Genomic DNA, 21,781 nt, shown 5'->3' with positions numbered 1-21,781 from the left:
ATGTCAAATGAGTCAAAAGTATTAGTGTCCTTCTCAAATGCTACTTTAGGTACAGCAATAGACCAATACACTTAGAATAAAAGATACTTTAAGTACAGCAATAAACAAATACACTTAGAATAAAAGATACTTTAAGTACAGCAATAGACAAATATATTTAGAATAAAAGATATAACGATACAACGATACTCATATTCTCTACTGATCAAGTCACATATGCTGTATTAATTTTAAGTACCATTCTTAAAAAAAGATTGAAAAACTGATACCTTTCTGGTCTAAAGAACAGAAAATTTAGGAATGCCTGGGTGGCTCCATAGGTTATGCATCTACCTTCAGCTCAGGTCATGATCCCACAGTCCTAGGATCAAACCTGCATCAGGCTCCCTGCTCAGCAGGAAGCCTGCTTCTCCCTGGCCCTCTGCCTGCTGCTCCCCCTGCTTGTACACTCACTCTCATTCCCTCTCTCTCTCTCTCTGTGTCAAATAAATAAATAAATAACTTTAAAATTTTTTTAAAAGTTCCAGAAATAAAGATGTATATATGTAGATGTATATACACTCTATCTATCCTCCAAAAAGTTGAAATTGGCTTGTAAGTTACATAAAGCACAAAAGAAGACATAAACTGTAAGTATTTCAGAAAATGGAAACAAAAAAAAAATAAGATTAGGGGCAGAGAGGCACCAGATATTAGATTCAAGAAGCAGAATTTTTTATCAAAGAAAAATGTTCAATAATAAGGGTAGATGACCACATGCTATGGAATAAATATGATTAATTTAATAATACCATCAGGTACTTACATACCATTTGGTACTATTCTAAGGGATTTACATATATTAAATAATTTAATTCTCAAAAAACAATATATGAGAAAGAATCTATTATTATCTTCATTTTACAGAGAAGGAAGAATAGGCACAGAAAATTTAACTTGGAAAAGATCACAAAACTAGTAGATAGAGGATATAGGATCAAAACCCAGTAAGTCTGTCTTCATACAAGTCCATACAAGCAATAAAATCTCATTTAAGAATATTTTTTAAGCCTTCTGAAATTTAATAATTTAAAAAATATTCTCAAATTTTAAAACATTATTCTCTGTATTTTTCTCTGTAACAGGTCTATAACTCAACCTTATGATAAACTATCCCTCATCCTAACTTCTGACCTTTTTTTTTTTCTTTTTTTAATGACCTAGATACTCACTCGGGTTAAAGGCTGGTTTTACTTCTGTGTATGAAACAACTTCAACTCCTCCTACTATTTGTCTTATTAACAAAAATAGCTACTAGAACAGTTAAGAGATTGTTTCTGAATTCAAACTTCCTGGATTCAGATTTTAGCTGTACCACTAGCTCTGTGACCTTAATGACTACTTCTCTAAGTCACAGTTACTTCATCTAAATATGAGAATAAAAATTCCTACCTAAGAGTGTTTTTGTTGTGAGGATTAAATAAACTAATTAGGCTTAGGAACAATGTTAAGCATATAGCTAGCATTCAGTTAAGGACAGCTATTACCAGTTCTCTAATGACCCCAGCTCTAACCTAAAAAAATAAAAGTAGTCACCTGAACACGTAAGTCTTAAGTACCACAAAACAGCTAGCTTAGGCCTTGTTTCCAACAAATGTTAAACTATTGTAGATCATGTACTCTCTTAGATATTAATTGTAGAACTATGAGAATCAACTCAAACAATCTTTTCACCATACCATGGTCTTATCAAAGAACTGCTTACTTTTCCACTATTATATGTCCAATTGACTTGGGTCACTACTATGAACCTTATAGACCAGTGGTTAGTAACTCAGAAGGGGTGCCTAAAAGGCAACCATACAGAGGAAAAAGAAAAACAGGTTTGAAAATCAATGATGTGGATGCTTACTGACTAAACTAATAGAAATAGATACCTAGGGTTAAGCCTATAAGCCTCTGAAAACACGTAAGAATTAGTATATACTAAAATGGGACAACACTGAGGTTTTTTTTAGATTAATCTCCTAAATGAATTGTTAAGTGCTTTCAGTAAAGTCTGGCATAACCAAGAGCCATTATGTAATTTGTAAATAACAGAGGGATGGACTCAGTGGAAAGGAAAAAAAAATAGTCTGCATTTAAAGAAATCAACAATTAATATGTGTAATTGAACAATCAGACTGTTATGTGAAGCTACAGTTCCATCTTTCACTATTTTTCAGTTAAAAAACAATGCTCCTTTCTACATATCATTTAATTACAAAAGAATACAGTTTGGCTCTCTGATTTCTTTGCCAGATCTGTAAAAATATTTATTGTAAATGTTGTAAAGTGGGCCTGTATTTTCAGATGGTCTTTCTAACCTTCACTGTAATTTTTAATACTTTAGTGTTAATAAGGCTAAATGCTTACAAAACTATGATTCCAAGATTAGAGAAATATTCATTCCCTACTTATAAATGAGTGGTTCCATATTTACCAACTAAAGCATGTAAGAAAAAGTAGAAACAATTGGCTTTCATTATTTAAACTATAACAATCTTATGAGGAAAATGTATTAATTGTCTTCATAAAAGTGAAAATAAAGAGATTAAGCAGCATGAACAAGGTCACATATAAGTAAAGTGACAGATCCAGAATTCTAATCTGGATTGAAAAATGAACCTAAACAACTTTCTATTAAGTCAGAAGTATAGACTTAGGGCAGCCTGGGTGGCCCAGCAGTTTGGCACTGCCTTCGGCCTGGGATGTGATCCTGGAGACCCGGGATCGAGTCCCACATCAGGCACCCTGCATGGAGCCTGCTTCTCTTTCTGCCTATGTCTCTGCCAATCTCTCTCTCTCTGTCTGTCATGAATAAATAAATAAAAGCTTTAAAAAAAAAGAAGTATAGACTTAAAAAATATAGAAATGGGATGTATCATAGTAGATCTACAAAGAAATCAGTGTTTTATGAACCGTGTGTAGGATAAAAGAAAGAAAGAGAAAATAATTTCTCTAAAAAATAAAACATCCAGGGACACCTGAGTGGCTCAGCGGTTGGGCACCTGCTTTCGGTCCAGAGTGTGATCCTGGGGTCCCAGGATCAAGTCCCACGTTGGGCTCCCAGCATGGAGCCTGCTTCTCCCTCTGCCTGTCTCTCTGCCTCTCTCTCTCCCTCTCTATGTCTCTCATGAATAAATAAATGAAATCTTAAAAATATATATATATCCAGAGGTAGTAAATAAAAACTTTTAAATACAACCAATTTATTTAAGGTTATTTTCAGCAAGAAAGAAGACTTTGAAGGCTCAATTACAGGAAAATTAGCAATAAACATTGAAAAAGAAAATTCACAGGGGAACCTTTTAAAAAGCAAAGAAAATGACACAAAGCTAAAAAGGCTAAACCAAAAAACAAGCTAAAATAACTGTTACCATAGTATAAAAGAGACTTATAAATCAATTAAGATTTCCTATAAATCTGAATACTCTATTTGCAGTTAAGTTCTTTTCTTCTAGACCTTTTCTTTAAAATTCAAAAAGGTATTGCCTCTGCAAGAAAAGTGGCCCACAATGGTGATTCCTACTCAAGAAATGATCATAAAAGAATTTATATAAAATATCATAGCTAAGCTTTTTAAATGAAATAACTTTTATTTACATAAAGAAATAAAAGTTACTATATAAATATCTGGAATATAAAATGCTGACTTGGAAAATACCTTCTGAAAGGACTAAGTTTATAATTACTAGCAATTTTAAATACCTTTATTTTGAAATCTTAGATTATTGGTTAGAATTATATGGGATAATTCTTTTTCATTAATTGGATCAGACTGGACAATTATTAACTATTTGGATTCCTTTGCATCTTATCCTTCTGGATAAACTCTAAACTAGATAGCACTGCCTATAAAGTCACCATTTAACACCCCAGCTCCAATTTCCTCTACTTCCCATTTCCTAACTATTGTCATAGGAACATTTCTACACTGCACATCTCTCACTTGACCTAAAATTTTTCATATATGGTATTCCCTATATATGACAGAGTTCTCTTTCCACTTTTACATTTGTTAACCCCCATTAAACCTCCAAATACCATTTTAAACACCACTTAATCCAGAATGCCTTCCCAGTACCCATGAAGATGGCCTTTCCCTGAATTCCCATTACAACCCATGCATGCAATAGCAGTCATTGCACAGCATAAATGTTCACAGATACCCCAAATTACAATAAGCTTTTTAAGGGTAAGGACTATTTCTAACTACCTATCCACTATATATCTACACCTCCAGCACACTGCCAAACCTATGAAAAATATTCAGTGTTTAATATAGAATGGGAAGATTAATTTAATACAGATGGGAGTGGAGGAGAGAGGGAGAGAGGGTCTATTTCATGGTCAGTCACCAAGATGTAAGCCAGACTTTCTACTATATTCAGGTTTTCTCCTTCAGCAATGAATTGCTCTTACTGCCATACAACTTTTTTAATGTTCCAGTGATTACAAAGTCAGGGATGTGCGACACATGGGTGGCTCAGGGGTTGAGCGTCTGCCTTTGGCTCAAGACATGATCCTGAGGTCCCAGGATTGAGTCCCACATCAGGCTTCCTGCATGGAGCCTGCTTCTCCCTCTGCCTATGTCTCTGCCTCTCTCTCTGTGTCTCTCATGAATAAATAAATAAAATCTTAAAAAAAAAAAGTCAGAGATGTTTTCTCCTTCCTGACTATGCTCACAGTTGCCTTACTCTTTTTTCTATTATTACTTGGAAAATATGTAAGGTTTAATAAGTACAATTCAGAACACTTGTACTCTTGACTTGTTAAGGCACTAAGTAAACCACACACAATTCTTAAGTTTTTAAAATCTGGCTTGAGGTGCCTGGGTAGTTCAGTTAGTTAAGCATCTACCTTCAGCTTGGGTCATGACCCCCACACTGGGCTCCCTGCTTAGCAGGGAGCCTGCTTCTCCCTCTCCCTCCGCCCCTGGCTTTTGCTCTTACTCTGTGTCAAATAAATGAATAAATGAATAAATAAATAAATAAAACATTTTTTTTTTAAAATCAGGCTTAACTGTATTACCACTTCCAGTTTCTAAATAGTTTCAAGTGAAATAAATTTACAACACATTCCTTTGAAAAATAATGACATCACCACAAAATGGCAGAATGGGCAACTCCATGGCTATGTTCTCTAGAGAAAACTAATGAGCTGGCAAAAACTGTCAAAATCAACTTCTGAAAAATTCTGCAATCAAGACAAAAATGTATACCAACCCAGGGATGACTCAGTGAAGAAGCAGCTATTATTCTCTGGTAAAAAGCACTGCCCCACCTACAATTCCCCACACCCTGGAGGGCAACAGTCATGAGGACAACCTCCTGCACAAGTGGTGAGGGTTTCTAGTTCCAGAGGAAGCAGCAGGAACCTTGTAATCAAGGTTGTGGGTCTCAACCTACCTGGCAGCTCCCTCAAGGACAGGTGCAAAGAACTGTTTCTCACCAAACATAGAATATCTCTAGGGCTGGGGTACTTCTGCTAAAAGCATGTAAAGGCACAGATGTTAACTACAGCCTGGGAAGGAAGATGTGGGGAAAGAGGTATATATATGTGGGTATAAGGTCTTTAAAAGGCTCTCCTGTATATATACAGGGAAATAGAGTCACATGCATCCCCAAGGCAGGTTACACATTCAGAAAAAGGCTAAAAAGACCCTAAGCTTTCTTTTTATTTTATTTTATTTTATTTTATTTTATTTTATTTTATTTTATTTTATTTTATTTTATTTATTCACGAGAGACAGAGAGAGACAGAGACAGAGACAGAGACACAGGCAGAGTGAGAAGCAGGCTCCATGCAGGGAACCCGATGTGGGACTCAATCCCTGGACATTGGGACCATGCCCCGAGCCAAAAGCAGACGCTCAATGCTGAGCAACCCAGGCATTCCCAAGACCCTAAGCTTTCACTTGCAGCTGGCCTTTAGGTTCTATACAAGAAGGAAGTAAAAGCTAGGGGAGAGATATAAATAGCCTGACTAAGCAGTTCAAGAATACTCCAAAAGAGCAAATCTGCAAAGACAGTAAGAGTACTTTTCAATTCTTCAATTTTTCTTTCCCTGGCTCCAGGCGTTTAAGACAACTCTGTCAAAACATCAGCTGAGGGGCACCTGTGTGGCCAAGCAGGTTAAGCATCGGACTTCAGCTCAGGTCATGATCCCAGGGTCCAAGCCCTGCATTGGGCTTCGTGCTCTGTGGGGAGTCTGCTTCTTCCTCTCTCTATGCCCCTCATCCCACTTGTGCTTTTTCTCACTCTCAAATAAATAAAATCTTTAAAAAAAAAAAATCAGCTGACCACCAAACAGAACTTCAGGGACTATACATGACAAAGAGTACAGACTTAGAAACATATTTTAGAAAATTACTAAGTAAACAATCCAAAACAACAACAAACACAAAGGAAAAGAAAGAAGAATCTGATTTTCAGCATTTCACATGACAATATTCAAAATTTCCAGTCTTCAACAAAAAAGTATGAGACATACAAAGAAACAAGAAGTATGGCTCATCTAAAGAGAAAAAAAATTAATGTTCAAAATCTGATAACTATATTTGCCTTGATTATCTCCTTTCTCTATTCTGTCCTCTTGCTTACATTGTTTTTTTCCTCTTACAAGCCTTTTCTAGTAAGTTAATCAAATTATTTCAAGAAGCAGATACAATCCAAGTTTTAAAGGTACTGAATTATTAACCTCTAAAAAAGGAAATCTTTGAGATAAACTTGTATCTGTTATTTCACAAAGAAATAAAGTGGAAACATGATCATTAAGAATGACCATGTTGTCGGGGTAGCCCCGGTGGCTCAGCGGGTTTAGCGTCACCTTGAGCCCGGGGCGTTGATCCTGAAGACCCAGGATCGAGTCCCACGTCAGGCTCCCTGCATGGAGCCTGCTTCTCCCTCTGCCTGTGTCTCTCTCTCTCTCTCTCTCTCTCTCTCTCTCTCAATAATAAATCAATAAAATCTTTAAAAAAAAAAAAAAAAAGAATGACCATGTTGTGAACACTTATGTGTTCAGTAATTTATGTGTATAGTCTCATTTAATTCTCACAATTTTGTAAGACAGTATCTCAAACAAGGACATTGAGGTTAGCCTAAGTTAAGCAACCAGCCCAAGGTTCCAAAGCTGGTGTCAGCATCAGAATGTATCTTGTCAATTTTATATAGGATTAAGAAGTATGCAAATACTAAAAGGACCACCACCAATACATAAATATGTACCTGCATCAGTCACAGATCTGCTGCATGCATTATACATGACTTTCAGGTAAATTTTTAGTACATAAAGGAAAATACTTTATAATTTGGACATGAATATAATAAAAGTTAATGATTCTAAACCCAGCTGACAAACTGAGGCAAGAAAAATAGAAAATTACTTGTTTCCTATTTCTTTCACAGCAGTCCTGTCTTCAAGTAATTTGTATCAGTAATCCTTCTGTGGTATAGAAATAACTATACCCAAGAGTATAACAAATGCTGCTAAAAATATAGTCCATAAAATCTCTAGGGAATGGAGGAGAAAACAAAGTGAATGACTATCATACAATTAAGTACCTTCTTTAAAATATATTTAAAACAACATGCAGTTTATCAAAAGTGGTATAACCACTTTTATGATTACTTAATAAGATTATAACAAAGCAGATGATAAGTACACCTGGCTCTAGCTGCCAACTAATGAGTAAAAGGAAGTAAAAATTAAGTCTTGCCAAACCACTATATATTTTTAAATTGTAACCCCATGCCTAATACTGAAAACCCCAATCCACCTCATAAATAAAAGCAAAATAAAAACATTTTCAGACAAATAAAGCTGAGAGAATTCATTGCCCGCAGAGTTTTATTACAAGAATTGTTAAAGAAAGTCCTTCCAGCAGAAGGAAAATGATACCAGATGAAAATCTGAAATGACAAAAATTGAGGAATGCCAAAATTGTTTTGGGGGATTTACAAACACGTAGAAGTAAAAACAATGACTGCAAGAGCACAAAGGACAGCAGAGGAAGACATATAAGTATACTTTTAAGAGGTTCTTAACATATACCTGAAGTGATACATTATTTGAAGGTAGAGAACAATAAATTGATAATGTATATCGTAAATTCTAGGAAAATACCAAATGTAAAAAAGAAACCATGTTGGGCAGCCTGGGTGGCTCAGCGGTTTAGCACCACCTTCAGCCCAGGGCCTGATCCTGGAGATCCTGGATTGAGTCCCACGTCAGGCTCCCTGCATGGAACCTGCTACTCCCTCTGCCTCTCTCTCTATATGGTCTCTCATGAATAAATAAATAAATAAATAAAATCTTAAAAAAGAAGAAACAATGTCAAAAACCTTAACAGACATCTCACTGAAGAAGATATACAGATGACAAAAGAGCATGTAAGAAAATGTTCCATACATCATATGTCATCAGAGAAATGCAAATTAAACAAGATATCACTTCACACCTATTAGAATGGCCAAAATCCAGTACACACTCACAACACCAAATGCTGCAAGGATGTGAAGCAACAGGAACTCATTCATTGCTGATGGGAATGTAAAGTGGTACAGCCACTTTGGAAGACAATTTGGTGGTTTCTAACAAATCTAAATATACTCTTACTATATGATCCAGCAACTCACTTGTTGGTATTCACTGAAAGGAGCTGACAACTTAGGTTCACACAAAAATTGGCTCACGGATATTTATAGTAGCTTTATTCATAATTGCCAAAACTTAGAAGCAACCAGCATGCTCTTCAGTAAGTAAATGGATAAACCGTGGCACATCCAGACAACAGAATATTATTCAGCACTAAAAAGAAATGACCTATCAAGCTATGATAAGATGCGGAGGAACCTTAATTGCATTTCGCTAAGTGAAAGAAGCCAATCTGAAAAGGCTACATACTGTATGATTCCAACTACATGACATTCTGGAAAAGGCAAAACTATGGAGACAATAAAAAGATCAGTGATTGCCAGGTGTTGGTGAAAGAACATATGAATGGGTAGAACACAGAGAGAGGGTTTTTAGAGCGATGAAAATACTCTGTATGATTTATAATGGTGAACCACAATGTAAACCACTGGACTTCAAATGATCATGATGTATCTAGGTACATTCATCAATTGTAACAAATATCCACTCTGGTGGAAGATGTTGGTAAGTGGGAAGACTATGCACATGTAGAAGCAGAGGATATGTGGAAAATCTCTGTACTTTTCCCTCAATTTTGCTGTTAATCTAAAACTGCTCTAAAAACTTAGTCTTAACTTTAAAAATTATTTTAAAGAAAAAACTAGGGACACCCGGGGGGCTCAGTGGTTGAGCGTCTGCCTTCGGCTCAGGGTGTGATCTTGGGGTTAGAGGATCAAGTCCCACATCAGGCTGACTCTGTGGATCCTGCTTCTCCCTCTGCCTATGTCTCTGCCTCTCTCTCTGTGTCCCTCATTAATAAATAAATACTTAAAAATAATAATAATAAAGAAAAAACTAGGAATAGTTAATAAATCAATAGTAACTGTAAAATAGAATCATAATTCTCAATTAATCCAAAACCAGACATGAAATAGGAAAAAGAGAAACAAACAAAAAAAAAGATGTGAATATAAAATAGCAAAACTAGCAGACTGAAATGTTGCCATAATGATTACATGAAATGTAAATAATATAAAACCACCACTTAAAATGCAGAGATTATAAGAATGTATAAAATATAGCAAAACCCAATTACATTCCACATAACAAAAAAAGCTGTAGAGGTCAGCAAACTTCTTCAAGAGTCGAGATTTTACACTTCCAGGACCTTATGGTCTCTATCATTACTATTCAACTCTGCATCTGTAATATGAAAGCAGCCACATACAACACATAAATGACATGGTATGGCTGTGTACCAATAAAAAAAAATGTATAAAGCAGGTGACTAGCACATAGGCAACGATTTGTTGACCCCAGAATTAAAATACAGAGAAACAGGTTAAAAGCAAAAAGATAAAAAAAGATACACCATGCAAACACAATTAAGAAAAAAGTGGTATAGTGATACTGGTATCAGACAAAGTAGATTTTATAAAAGAAAAATAGAAGCTTTCCATAAGGAGGAAGGGGCAGATTCATCAGAATGACATAGCAATCCCAAATATGAAGGAATCTAATAAGAGAACAAAAGAGAAACAGACAAATCTGCGTTTTTAGTTGTGAATTTTAATACTCGTCTCTCAGCAACTGGGAAAACAGACCCCCCAAATCAGTAAGGATATAGAAGTCTTTTTAAAAAAAATATTTTTTTTATTTATTCATGAGAGAGAGAGAGAGAGAGAGGCAGAGACACAGGCAGAGAGAAGAGCAGGCTCCATGCAGAGACCCCGATGTGAGACTCGATCCCAGGACTCCAAGATCACGCTCTGGATCGAAGATAGACGCTCAACCACTGAGCCACCCAGGCATCCCAGGATATAGAAATCTTAAATAAAATTAACCTAGCTGTTATGTAGGCATATTAAACACTCCCATCAAATAGCAGAGAAACGTTTTGAAGTGCATATCAAATATTCACCAAGGTAAGACTACCTGGGCTATAAAAGAAATCTCAAAAAGGTTAAAATTCTAATCACAATAAAATTAAAATCATTAGATACACATCAGGAAAAAAATACTAAAGTATCTCGCAACTTATTCTTGCTAACCTGTTGATCAAAGAACGTGTCATTAGGGAAAGTAGAAAAAAATTTAACTGAATGTAATGAAAACATATCCCCAAATGCATGGGATATGGCTAAAACAGTGCTTCAAGGAAATTTATAGTATTAAAAATCTGTGTACTAAAGAAGAAAAATTTCAAACAATCACCTCAGTTTCTACATTTAGAAACTAGAAAGAGTAAATTATACATAAAGACAAATAAAAAATTTAACTACAAGAAAAGAAAAATCAAAGATACAAAAACCAGCCAAAACAACATAGAATAATGATGAAACTAAATGGTTCTTCAATTTATTTAGCCCAATGAATCAAAGGTGAGGTGGCAGAGAGCTCTGGGAAAGGCTAAAGTGGATACAAATTAGCATCAACACAAATAAAAGAGTCATCACTATAGATTCCACATACACTAAAAGGATTAATAAGAGATTCTTCTTAATAACTTTATGTCTACCAATGTGACAACTTAAATGAAAAACACAAACTATTTAAATGGTATAAACTGTCAAAGATTAAGAAGAAACGGGTCATCTAAACAGTCCTATGTCTACTAGAGAAATTGAATTTGTAGTTAGAAATCTTCCCAGAAACAACACCACAGATCCAGACAATTTCACAGATGAATTCTTAGTTTAAAAAAATTATCCAAAAAAAAAATTATCATAAATTCTACACTATCTTTCTCAGAAATCTTTAAAAGAGGAAACACTTCCAAACTTAGTTTATGGGCCAAAAAGTACCATGGTAATAAAACCAGAGAAAATATCAGAAAATGAAAACTACAGCCAAATAATTCTCATGAACACAGACACAAAGAACCTTAATAAAATATACAGCAAATCAAATACAGCAGCATGTTAACAATAGGAACAACAACAAAAGAATTGTACATCATGACCAAGTACATTTTATCCCAAGAGTACAGGTGAGCTTACCAATCAAAAAATCAAACAATGTATTTCACCGTATCAACACACTAAAACAACAAAAGCCATTTGATCATCTCAAAAAGTACATAAAAATCATTTGACAAAATCCAAAAGTAGTCTTTATAAAAACTTTCAGCAAACTAGGAATACAAAGGAATATCCACAAACTGATAAAAAGTCATCTATGAAAACCTACAGCTAACATCATACTTGAGTCTGAATGACTGCATGCTTTTCAGAAATAAGCCAAGGATATCCTCCTCTCCAACCACTTCCACTCAGCATTATCCTAGACGTCCAAGCCAATGCAAATTGCCAAGAAAAATAAAAATATTAGGCATACATATTGGAAAGGCAAAAATAAAACTACATTTATTCACAAACCTCATAATCATTTACATAGAAACTCCTAATAAATTTACTCAAAGCTTCTCAAATTAATAAAAAATTGTATTAGTCTCAGGATTTTAAGATCTGTATACATAAATCTATTGTTTTCTCTATACTAACAAAGAACAATTAGAATCAATTAAAACCAAAACCAGGGATCCCTGGGTGGCGCAGCGGTTTGGTGCCTGCCTTTGGCCCAAGGCGCGATCCTGGAGACCCGGGATCGAATCCCACATCGGGCTCCCGGTGCATGGAGCCTGCTTCTCCCTCTGCCTGTGTCTCTGCCTCTCTCTGTCTCTCTCTCTCTCTCTCTCTCTCTCTCTCTCTCTGTGTGGCTATCATAAATAAATAAAAATTTTAAAAAATTAAAAAAAAAACCCAAAACCAGTAAAATAGCATATAACATGAAATATGCAGACAAAAATTCACCTAAACACATGTAAGGTCTGTATACTTAACTACATGGGGTGCCCGAGTGACTCAGTTGGTAGCTCCACACTCAGCAGGGAGTCTGCTTAAGATTCTCTCTCCCTTTCCCTCTGGCTCTCCCCCTGTTCATTCACACATGCACACAATCTTTCTCTGTGAAATGAGTAAATAAATCTTAAAAAAAAAAAAAACTACAAAACACTGCTATGTTTGTTTTCTTTTTTAAAACGGGGGAGGGGGGGGACCTAAACAGATATAGAAACATACCATATTCAAGGACTGGAAGATGTCAATTCCACTCTATTTTTATACAATCCAAGCCACAACTGTGGCTGTCATTTTGTTAGGAATTTTTTTCTTTTTAGGAATTTAGATATTCTAAAATGTATATGTAAAATAATGGGGCATATAAATAGCCAAAACAATTCTGAACCAGAAGAATAAACTTGAGAGGCCCTAAACTACCAGACTTTGTAACTTACTACAATGCCACATAAATCAAGACAAAATATAGTATTCCAATTAGAATAAAAACATGCATTAACAGAACAGAACATAAAGTCACATAAATCAAAAAACAAAATCAAGACATGATCAACTGATTGTAGAAAAAGGTGTCAAAATAAACAATGGAGGAGGAACAGTATTTACAAATAGTGAGGAACAACTAGATATTCATATACCAATAAATGAAACTTGTTTCTTTATACCATTCATAAACGTAAGAGTTAAACTTTTATAATATCTAGGAAAGAATCTTTTTGACTTCAGATCAGGCAAATATTTTTTAAACAGGCCACAAAAAGACAAACTACATTAAAAAACTGATAATTTCAACTTTTGTAAACTAATAAATTAAGAAAAGATAAACCACAGCCCCAGAATAAATTTTTGCAAATCACATATCTGATTAAAGACTACCTAGAATATAGGGCAACTTGGTGGCTCAGAGGTTGAGTGCCTGCCTTTGGCTCACGTTGAGATCCCGGGGTCCTAGGATCAAGTCCCACATCGGGCTCCCTACATGGAGCCTGCTTCTCCCTCTGCCTATGTCTCTGCCTTTCGGTGTGTCTCTCATGAATAAATAAAAATAAAATCTTAAAAAAAAGATTATCCAGAATATGTAATATAAAGAGATCTCACATCTTTATAATAAAAAGACATTGCACTTTTTTTAAATTGGTGCCTGAGTGGCTCAGTCAGTTAAGCATCCAACTCTTGGTTCAGGTCATGAACTCAGGGTCGTGAAATCAAGCTGAGCATGGAGTCGGGCTTGAGATTCTCTGCCTCTCTCCCCCTCTGCCCCTCCACATGTTCATGCTCCTTCTCTAAAATAAATAAAATATTTTTCAAAATGTCCTATAAGCCCATGAAAAGATGCTTGATGTCTTCTGACATTAAGAAAATGCAAAATAAAGCCATAGTAAATTACCACTATACACCCACTAGATTCAAATAAAAAAAGACTGATAATGCCAAATGTTGAAGAGGAAATAAAACAACTGGAACTCCCACATGCCTCTTGTGTGAATGAATACTAAGTAACAGCCACTTTGAAAAACAATTTGGTAAGTTTTCATAAGTTTAAACACACATTTACCCATTCATCCTGACAATTCTACTCTTAGATATTTAGGAAAGGAAAAGGAAAACCTAGGTTCACCCACTTTTACTAATACTCTACAAATGGAAAAAACTCTCCTGCTTAATTCTACTTTCATCACTTTAGTAATAAATAATCACTATGTAGCTACATAGTGTAGTGTAAACAAAGCACTACACCAGATCTCACTGTTTGCTCCCATATCTTTCCACTGCAGCCAGATAATCTTATATAACATAAATGTCACATATATAGCTTAAAGCCTTTCAACGACTTCCCCCTGCTCTTGTAACAGAATCCAAGCTATTCCAATTAAAATCTGAATAAATCTTCTCATCTGCCTCACAAATTTATCTTATATTGCTCTCTTTGCTCATTACAGGCTTCAATCACTCAGATTTGATCAGCTCCTAGACAGGCCTTGTTTCCACCCCAACTCCTGGGCCTTTTGCTCACTGTTCCCTTGAACTGCCATGCTCTTTCACTGGCTAGTATACCTAAAGTGAGTCTCTGTTATTCTGTATCAAAAAACATTATTCCAGGAACAACTGGGTGGCTCAGTGGTTGAGTGTCTGCCTTTGGCTCAGGGCGTGATCCTGGAGCCCTAGGATGGAGTCCCACATTGGGCTCCCCACAGGGAGGCTGCTTCTCCTTCTGCCTGTGTCTCTGCCTCTCTCTGTGTGTGTCTCTCATGAATAAATAAAATCTTTAAATAAAAAATTATTCCATTCACAACACTAATTACAGTCTGTATTTTAAATTATGTCTCCCATAAAAAAACACACACATCTATAAAAGAGTCCTAGTATTGCTCTTCATTGTATCTCTTAGTGCCCTCCTCAGTGCCTAGTACAACATGTAACTTTCATGCAAGAGGGCCAAGAAATTCAAGTAGCTAAAGAATCAATTACCTAAAAAAATGTGTTTCCCAATAAGATATTAATGCTTAGATTCTTTTTTTTTTTTAATTTTATTTATTTACTCCTGAGAGGCACATACAGAGAGAAAGAGAGGCAGAGACACAGGCAGAGGGAGTAGCAGGCTCCATGCAGGGAGCCTGACATGGGACTCGATCCCAGGTCTCCAGGATCAGGCCCTGGGCTGAAGGTGGCACTAAACCACTGAGCCACCCAGGTGGCCCTAATAGTTAGATTCTAATGTAAAGTAGTAATTTCTATTTTGTACAATAAAACTTAAAAATCTCTTCAAAATAATCATTAGATATTTTATTGTATTTCTGTACATGTACACATACAAATACAGACATGGCAGTATCTATCTATAAGAAAACTGCATAGTAAATCACATCAAACTCTAATTTACAAAAGTTATATGCATTTCATTTCTTTTTTTTTTTTTGCATTTCATTTCTAAATTTTAAATCCTAATTGTAAATAACACTTGAAATCTGAAGACTTTTTTAAGAGCTGTTTACTTTGATACAAAAATATATATTCTAATTATTTCTTCAATTTAGTTATAACTGTGTAATGAAATATGACTTTTACATGGATGAATAAAGGATAACCAAAGATTATATAAAAAGAAAAGCATCTCTATTCCATGCTCTTATCTAAGTATCAAAATCCGGTCATAAATATACCTTCACTCTGTGAAAAGACAAAATTTGCACACATATATCTGTTATACATAGTCAAATATTAACTAAGTTCTCTAACAACACATAGAAGAATTTTTATAGTATGAGTCTTACTCATATATATCAAGAAGTTTTGGAATTTAAATTCTAAAATATTTTTACAATTAGAAAAAATAAATATTTTTATAATAGAACTGTTCTTGATCTTCACAAGATCCTTCTTAAACCTGAGCCAATCTTAAAAAAAAAAAAAAAACAAACAAACAAACAAACAAAAAAACCTGAGCCAATCTCATCTTTCTTAAGGCTTATTTTTTCATTTTTGTTTGTTCAGGCCACATGATGAATTAAATAGCATTCATCATATATCCTTTAATGACATTAGTTGTGATATAATGCTTTAGTTCACATAAAAGAAAACTAAATACTAAAATTGAAAAAGAGTAAAAAGCAGTTCTATTGGCTTTTAGTATTGTTCTCTAAGCATTCTTGGGATCAAATACAGAAACCAACACATCTCATGAACAGCTAGAATCATTTATAAAAATAAACATTTTTATTTAAAGATAGATTTATTTATTTATTTGTTTGTTTATTTATTTATTTATGAGAAAGAGAGAGAATAAGAGAGTCAGAGTACGGGCAAAGGGGCAGAGCCCCATGCTGAGCTCAGAGCCCAACCGCAGGGCTGGATCTCATGACCCTGAGATCATGACCAAAGCTGAAACAAAGAGTTAGACACTTAACCAACTGAACCAGATGCTCCTAACATCTACATTTTAAAGTAAATTTTGTGTACATGAGAAGCTTTAGTCTGTGATAGGAAAATACAAACATGTTTCATTATCACTTTGTTATTAATGTCTTACATGATTAAATTATCTTGGAATTCTAGAACTCCAAATAAAAAAAATTCACTAATTACATGTGCTACTTGGGTTAATTTTATAAAAATAAAATTATTAATATGTATTAATCCAAATCATGGGTTATTGGTAATCAATTATTACCTATAATATCCTTAACAGAACAATCTTCTTGAACTGCTCAAGGTTTCACAAGACCTCACCAATCCCATTTCTTTCTTTACAACTTTCTCCCCCATGGAAATAAGATCTATATCTGAATGAAAAATTAAAATAGAAAGTGCAAGAACAAAAAAAAGTTTTAACTAAACCGTTGATTTTTAGCAGTACAGAATGCATATGTTTATTGGAGCACATCCCTCAAAATTTCAACTTCTTGGAAAAAGGCTATCGCCCATTCTGCAATCCATAGTGAATTAAAAGGAAAAAATTATCTCCCTAAAATTAAACCTTTTCCTTAAAAAGGAAACCTAATCTTCCCACCTCATACAAACTTCATACTTTTTTTCTTTTTAAGATTTTATTTATTGTTTCACAAGCGACACACAGAGAGAGAGAGAGAGAGAGAGAGAGAGAGAGGCAGAGGCACAGGCAGAGGGAGAAGCAGGCCCCATGCAAGGAGCCCGATGTGGGACTCGATCCCGGGACTCCAGGATCACACCCTGGGCCGAAGGCAGACTCTAAACCACTGAGCCACCCAGGGATCCCTGCAAACTTAATACTTTCATATTAACTTAGATTCTTCTGCTTTTTTCTCCATTCCAATTGTCAAGCCCTAGTATTTCTTCCTTGCTCTTATATCTCAGTTTCAACCCTTTGGTTTCCCTAACTACTACATCAAGGAGTTTCAAAATCCTACTTTGCCTCCTCACAATATCTTCCTCCTTCAAGTCACTACTGAATACCACTGCTGTCAAATTCATCTTCCTAAAACACCATTTAGATCATAATACTGTTTCTCGATAATCTTCTTACTAAATGAATTTTTACTTGTTATCTGAATCTACTATATGAAATCCTACAATAGCTTCTCACGGAAGTACTCATCAGGCCCAAAAGGAGAAAATGAGAGAGGAGACCTCTGCTGTTAAATCAAAGCTCTGCTAAAACCTCTGAGCAGAAGTACATTAGTTTAGTATTCCAGGTACATCAGTTTATTTCTCTCTGAGCCCATTTCCACATCATTATATATAAAGGAACAGAGGGAAATTATCTCTCTAAGATCTTCTGGTTCTGGGATACAAAGTTCTACAATCTTTACTGAGAAGACAGCCACGATGTGTGCAACAGCTGTGGTATCATAAAGCAAGGACAGAATATAGAATCTAAAGATCCAAAGGGGGTAAAATAACATTTAAATTATTGTAAATAAGGCATTGGATAAACTGCCAAAATTACCTAATAAGATAAAAACAAAGGAGAAGATTCACCATTTCAACCAGTCTGTTTGAGAAAAAAAAAAAATATGTGACTAGAACAATAAAACATTACCCTCTGATCCCTTAGAGTTCACAAAGCTGCTTGAGATGAAAAAAGTTTTATTGGTATTAACAACCAGGACAAGAACTGAACTTTCCAAATGAATGTTTATATCCCAATAAGAAGGCATTCCTACTTTAAAAGGCTTTAATTAAGAAGCAACAAAGAAAAATAAATGAATCAAGCATTCAACTCAAGAAGTTGGGAAGCCATTTTTAAAAACAAGCCTGAGATAATTATGGAAAAAGAAATTATAAAGGTTAAAGCAGAATTTCATGGGTTGGAAAACTTAAAAATTGTACATTTGGCTACAAAATCCATAAAGTGATTTACAGGGGGAAAATGAGTAATATGTGCAAAGAGAGAAAAGACTGAAAATTAAGAGCGAGATATAGCAAGTAGATTTTTAATCTCATAAGACATATGTTCAATCTGTACAACTAAATTTACACAGAGAGAAGGAACTGAATCAAAATGTTTCTCAAAAAAATGTTTCTCAAAATGTAGTTCTCAGTTATGGGCTTATAAAATTTTATATTTACATATTTTCCGATTCTATGACACTTTCTAAAAATAATTTTTTACTTTTATAATCATAGAAAATATAAGATTAAGGAGGGTTTAATAACTCTCAGTATCAGGGGTTATATATAAACACTAGACTATAAACTGCCTGATAGGACCACATTTGTCCTACCGACCAATCCATGAACAACACCTACATAGCATACACTGAAATATCTGAAACTATCTTATATCTCTTAAACAAATATTGAATATAGTTATGGTGATATCAGTAAACTTAAAAGGAGATTTAAAATAATATGTACATTTTCAGAGTTTTCAAATTTCTAGCTGTATGGCCTATTTGATAAAAGAACTTCTGCCAATTCTTCTACAAAAATAACCACCTATCTCTTAGAGGTACAGAATCAAGAGCAAACCTAATGTCATTCAACTTTCCAACTCCAGTTTCCCTCCATTGTATCCTAAGCAGTCCCTTCCTTATAAATCTCTTTCTATAACATGGAAGTTTATCAAGTTCCCAATCAGAAAATAAAATGAAAAATAATTAAAGGAAGGTGACAGATTCCAAGAAGATAATGATTAAAAAGACATTAAACAAGATGAGAAGAAACAATTCACTAGTGCAGGACTAGTGAATAAACCAAAATAACTATTATTCAATATTATGTAAAAAAAATGTTTTTTACTGACCCACAATTGATTACTGCACAAATCTTTGGAAATCTGCTAACTTGGGATCAAATCCTAACTCTGCCACTTACCAAATTCATGACGTGCCAGGTAACTTCTCAGTTTAACACAATCTTTCTCACAGGGATGATGGATGATTAAAGAAGCTACTTTACATGAAGTATACAAGAGTTACCAGCTTAGACTAGGTACTCAATAAATGTTAAATTTACCTTATTTTTCCAATATAATATGGACTGCCAAAAAAATAAAATAAAATAGAGAATACTTACTAGCTCAAAAAGGAATAACACACATGACTTTAACTTCATCAGCACTATCAGGGTCTGAATGAAAAGTGGTTAATATTACAAATATCAGGAGAATATTAATTTAGAAAACAAAAGACAGTAAAAAAAATCAAAGTAACGTGTTTGGGTTTTTAAAAAAATTTTTAGTAGGCGAGGGGCAGAGAGAGAAGGAGAAAGAGAATCTTTTTTTTTTTTTTTTTTTGAGAAAGAGAATCTCAAGCAGGTTCCGCACTCAGTACAGAGCCCTAAGTGGGGCTCGATCTCCAAACTCTGAGATAGTAACGTCAGCCAAAATCAAGAGCTGGATGCTCAACCAACTGAGCCATCCAGGTGTTCCATGTTTGTTTTTAGAAAACACAAACACACATTACATACACAGGCATAAAAATTAGTAATTTTCCTTATAAGTACAATGATATAACCATGAGGAATTAAGCTCAAGTAAAACATCACTCAGCCTAAAATGAAAAACTCTTGAAATGAAGATATATATACCTAAGCTCAGCTTCTGTAAGTATCTCTTAGAAATTCCTAGAAGTATTTAGTCTGTAGTTCACACAGGGAATTCTCAGTGGCCAATAAACTTTCTTAATATACAGCTTAAACTATGTATAGAAATCATTATCAAAGTTTTGCTAAAAACAAAGTTTGCATTTTATGTCACATTTACATCAACTAATATATACTTACATATAATTCAGTTTAGTATTACATCAGTATCAAAGAGTCAATTTTACTTTTGAAAAATAAGTCACAGCAAATAACAGCAATAACCTATATGGTATTCGGGGTGTTGTAGTCAACACTTATTCATACTGAAGCAGATCATATAATGCCACCCAAAAATATGCCACTTTGACATAAGAATTATTTTAACCTAAAGGCAATTAAGAAACAAAAGTCAGAGGAAGAATATTCTGTCCTCCTGTAATCTGTCTGTAAAAGCAAGACATAAATTTATCGTTGTGAAAGGGGCATAAATATCCCACCTTTCCTGTGCTGAGAAGAGCAACTCTTCTCACTGGAGATGGAAAGCCCACACCAAAATGAGTCTGCATAAACAAACTTTACCAAAATAACCCTTATCTTCCATTAGCTCTCCCATGTATTTCCTAATCACTTCCCCACAATGCATTGTTTCTTGGATCCCAAAACCTCTTTCCTTTGTCAAGAAGGGTAATAACCCCTCTTTGAGTTTCACTTCATTTCTGTGAACCATGCATGTTAAAAATACCAATAAATTTTGTATTTATTTTCTCCTGTTAATCTCTTTTGTCAGTTAATTTTTCACAAACCCCAAACTGCTGAACCTTAGAGAGTAGAGGGAAAATGTTTCCTTTCAAACAGTATCATAAATAAAAACTTTAGAGATGGATCTAAACTCTTCCAATTTATACATAAGAAAGTGACATTATCTCAGTGCTCCTCTTTGATCCTACACTTCCCAAGTCTATTTACTTTCCTATATGATTTTATAGCTTCCCTTCTCTGCTTAAATTTCTAAGACCTGCCCCATCCTTACTCTAGTGATGGCTAGCTTCCTTTGCACTAACAAAATAAAAGCATTTAGAAAATGACTTTGTCATCCTTTATCACATCAACTCTCAGGTATACCCATATAATCTCCCTTCTCATCTCTCTTATGGATGAACTATCCAGACTCCTATATAAAGCCAACTGCAAGAGTGCTAATAATACTATCTCTAGACTTCCATCTTCATGCTGGCTCCATGACTTCTCTTAGGAATATTACATATACCTTAAAAATGCCCTCCAAGGTCAGGATGGGAAAGACATGCTCTGGTCTTCCATGAATCGATCAGAGATAATATAGTTTTTCCCCTTCCTGACTCACAAGTGATACCACAAGATCTAATTAAAGGTTAGCTCTCAACTAACCCTTCAATTCACTATAATGCCCTCTGTGTGTCCTCTCACTCTATAAAATCTGTGAAATAAGGTCCAGACTTTGTGGAGAGTAACTATGCAGCTACCACGGATTGCCATCCACCTGATTACCTTGTCAGTAAATTACCCAAATAAAACTCTCTGTAAATGGTATGGAGTTGCCTGCTTCATTTTTCTCGTCTCAAAGTGCCATCTTAGTTTTGGGGGATACTTAACTGTTCCTCCCCCACCTTTTTAACAGCCAATGCTTCCACCTGTTCTCTCTATATTCCACTCCCATTCCCTTTCTCAAGTAAATAGCTCCTAAGAATTGTTACTTACATCTGTATCACCTCTTTCATCAAGGACTG

General features: G+C 34.8%; 1 protein-coding gene across 8 annotated transcripts in view; it reads right to left on the bottom strand.

Annotated features, from left to right (window-relative positions):
• NBEA (neurobeachin) overlaps window positions 1–21,781 on the bottom strand; it is a 664,605-nt gene that overhangs the window by 585,427 nt on the left and 57,397 nt on the right. The gene's annotated exons all lie outside the window — the stretch shown is intronic.

The sequence above is a fragment of the Vulpes lagopus genome, chromosome 8, assembly GCF_018345385.1.
Source record: "Vulpes lagopus strain Blue_001 chromosome 8, ASM1834538v1, whole genome shotgun sequence".
NCBI lineage: Eukaryota > Metazoa > Chordata > Mammalia > Carnivora > Canidae > Vulpes > Vulpes lagopus.
This window is presented reverse-complemented; position numbering and strand designations above follow the sequence as displayed.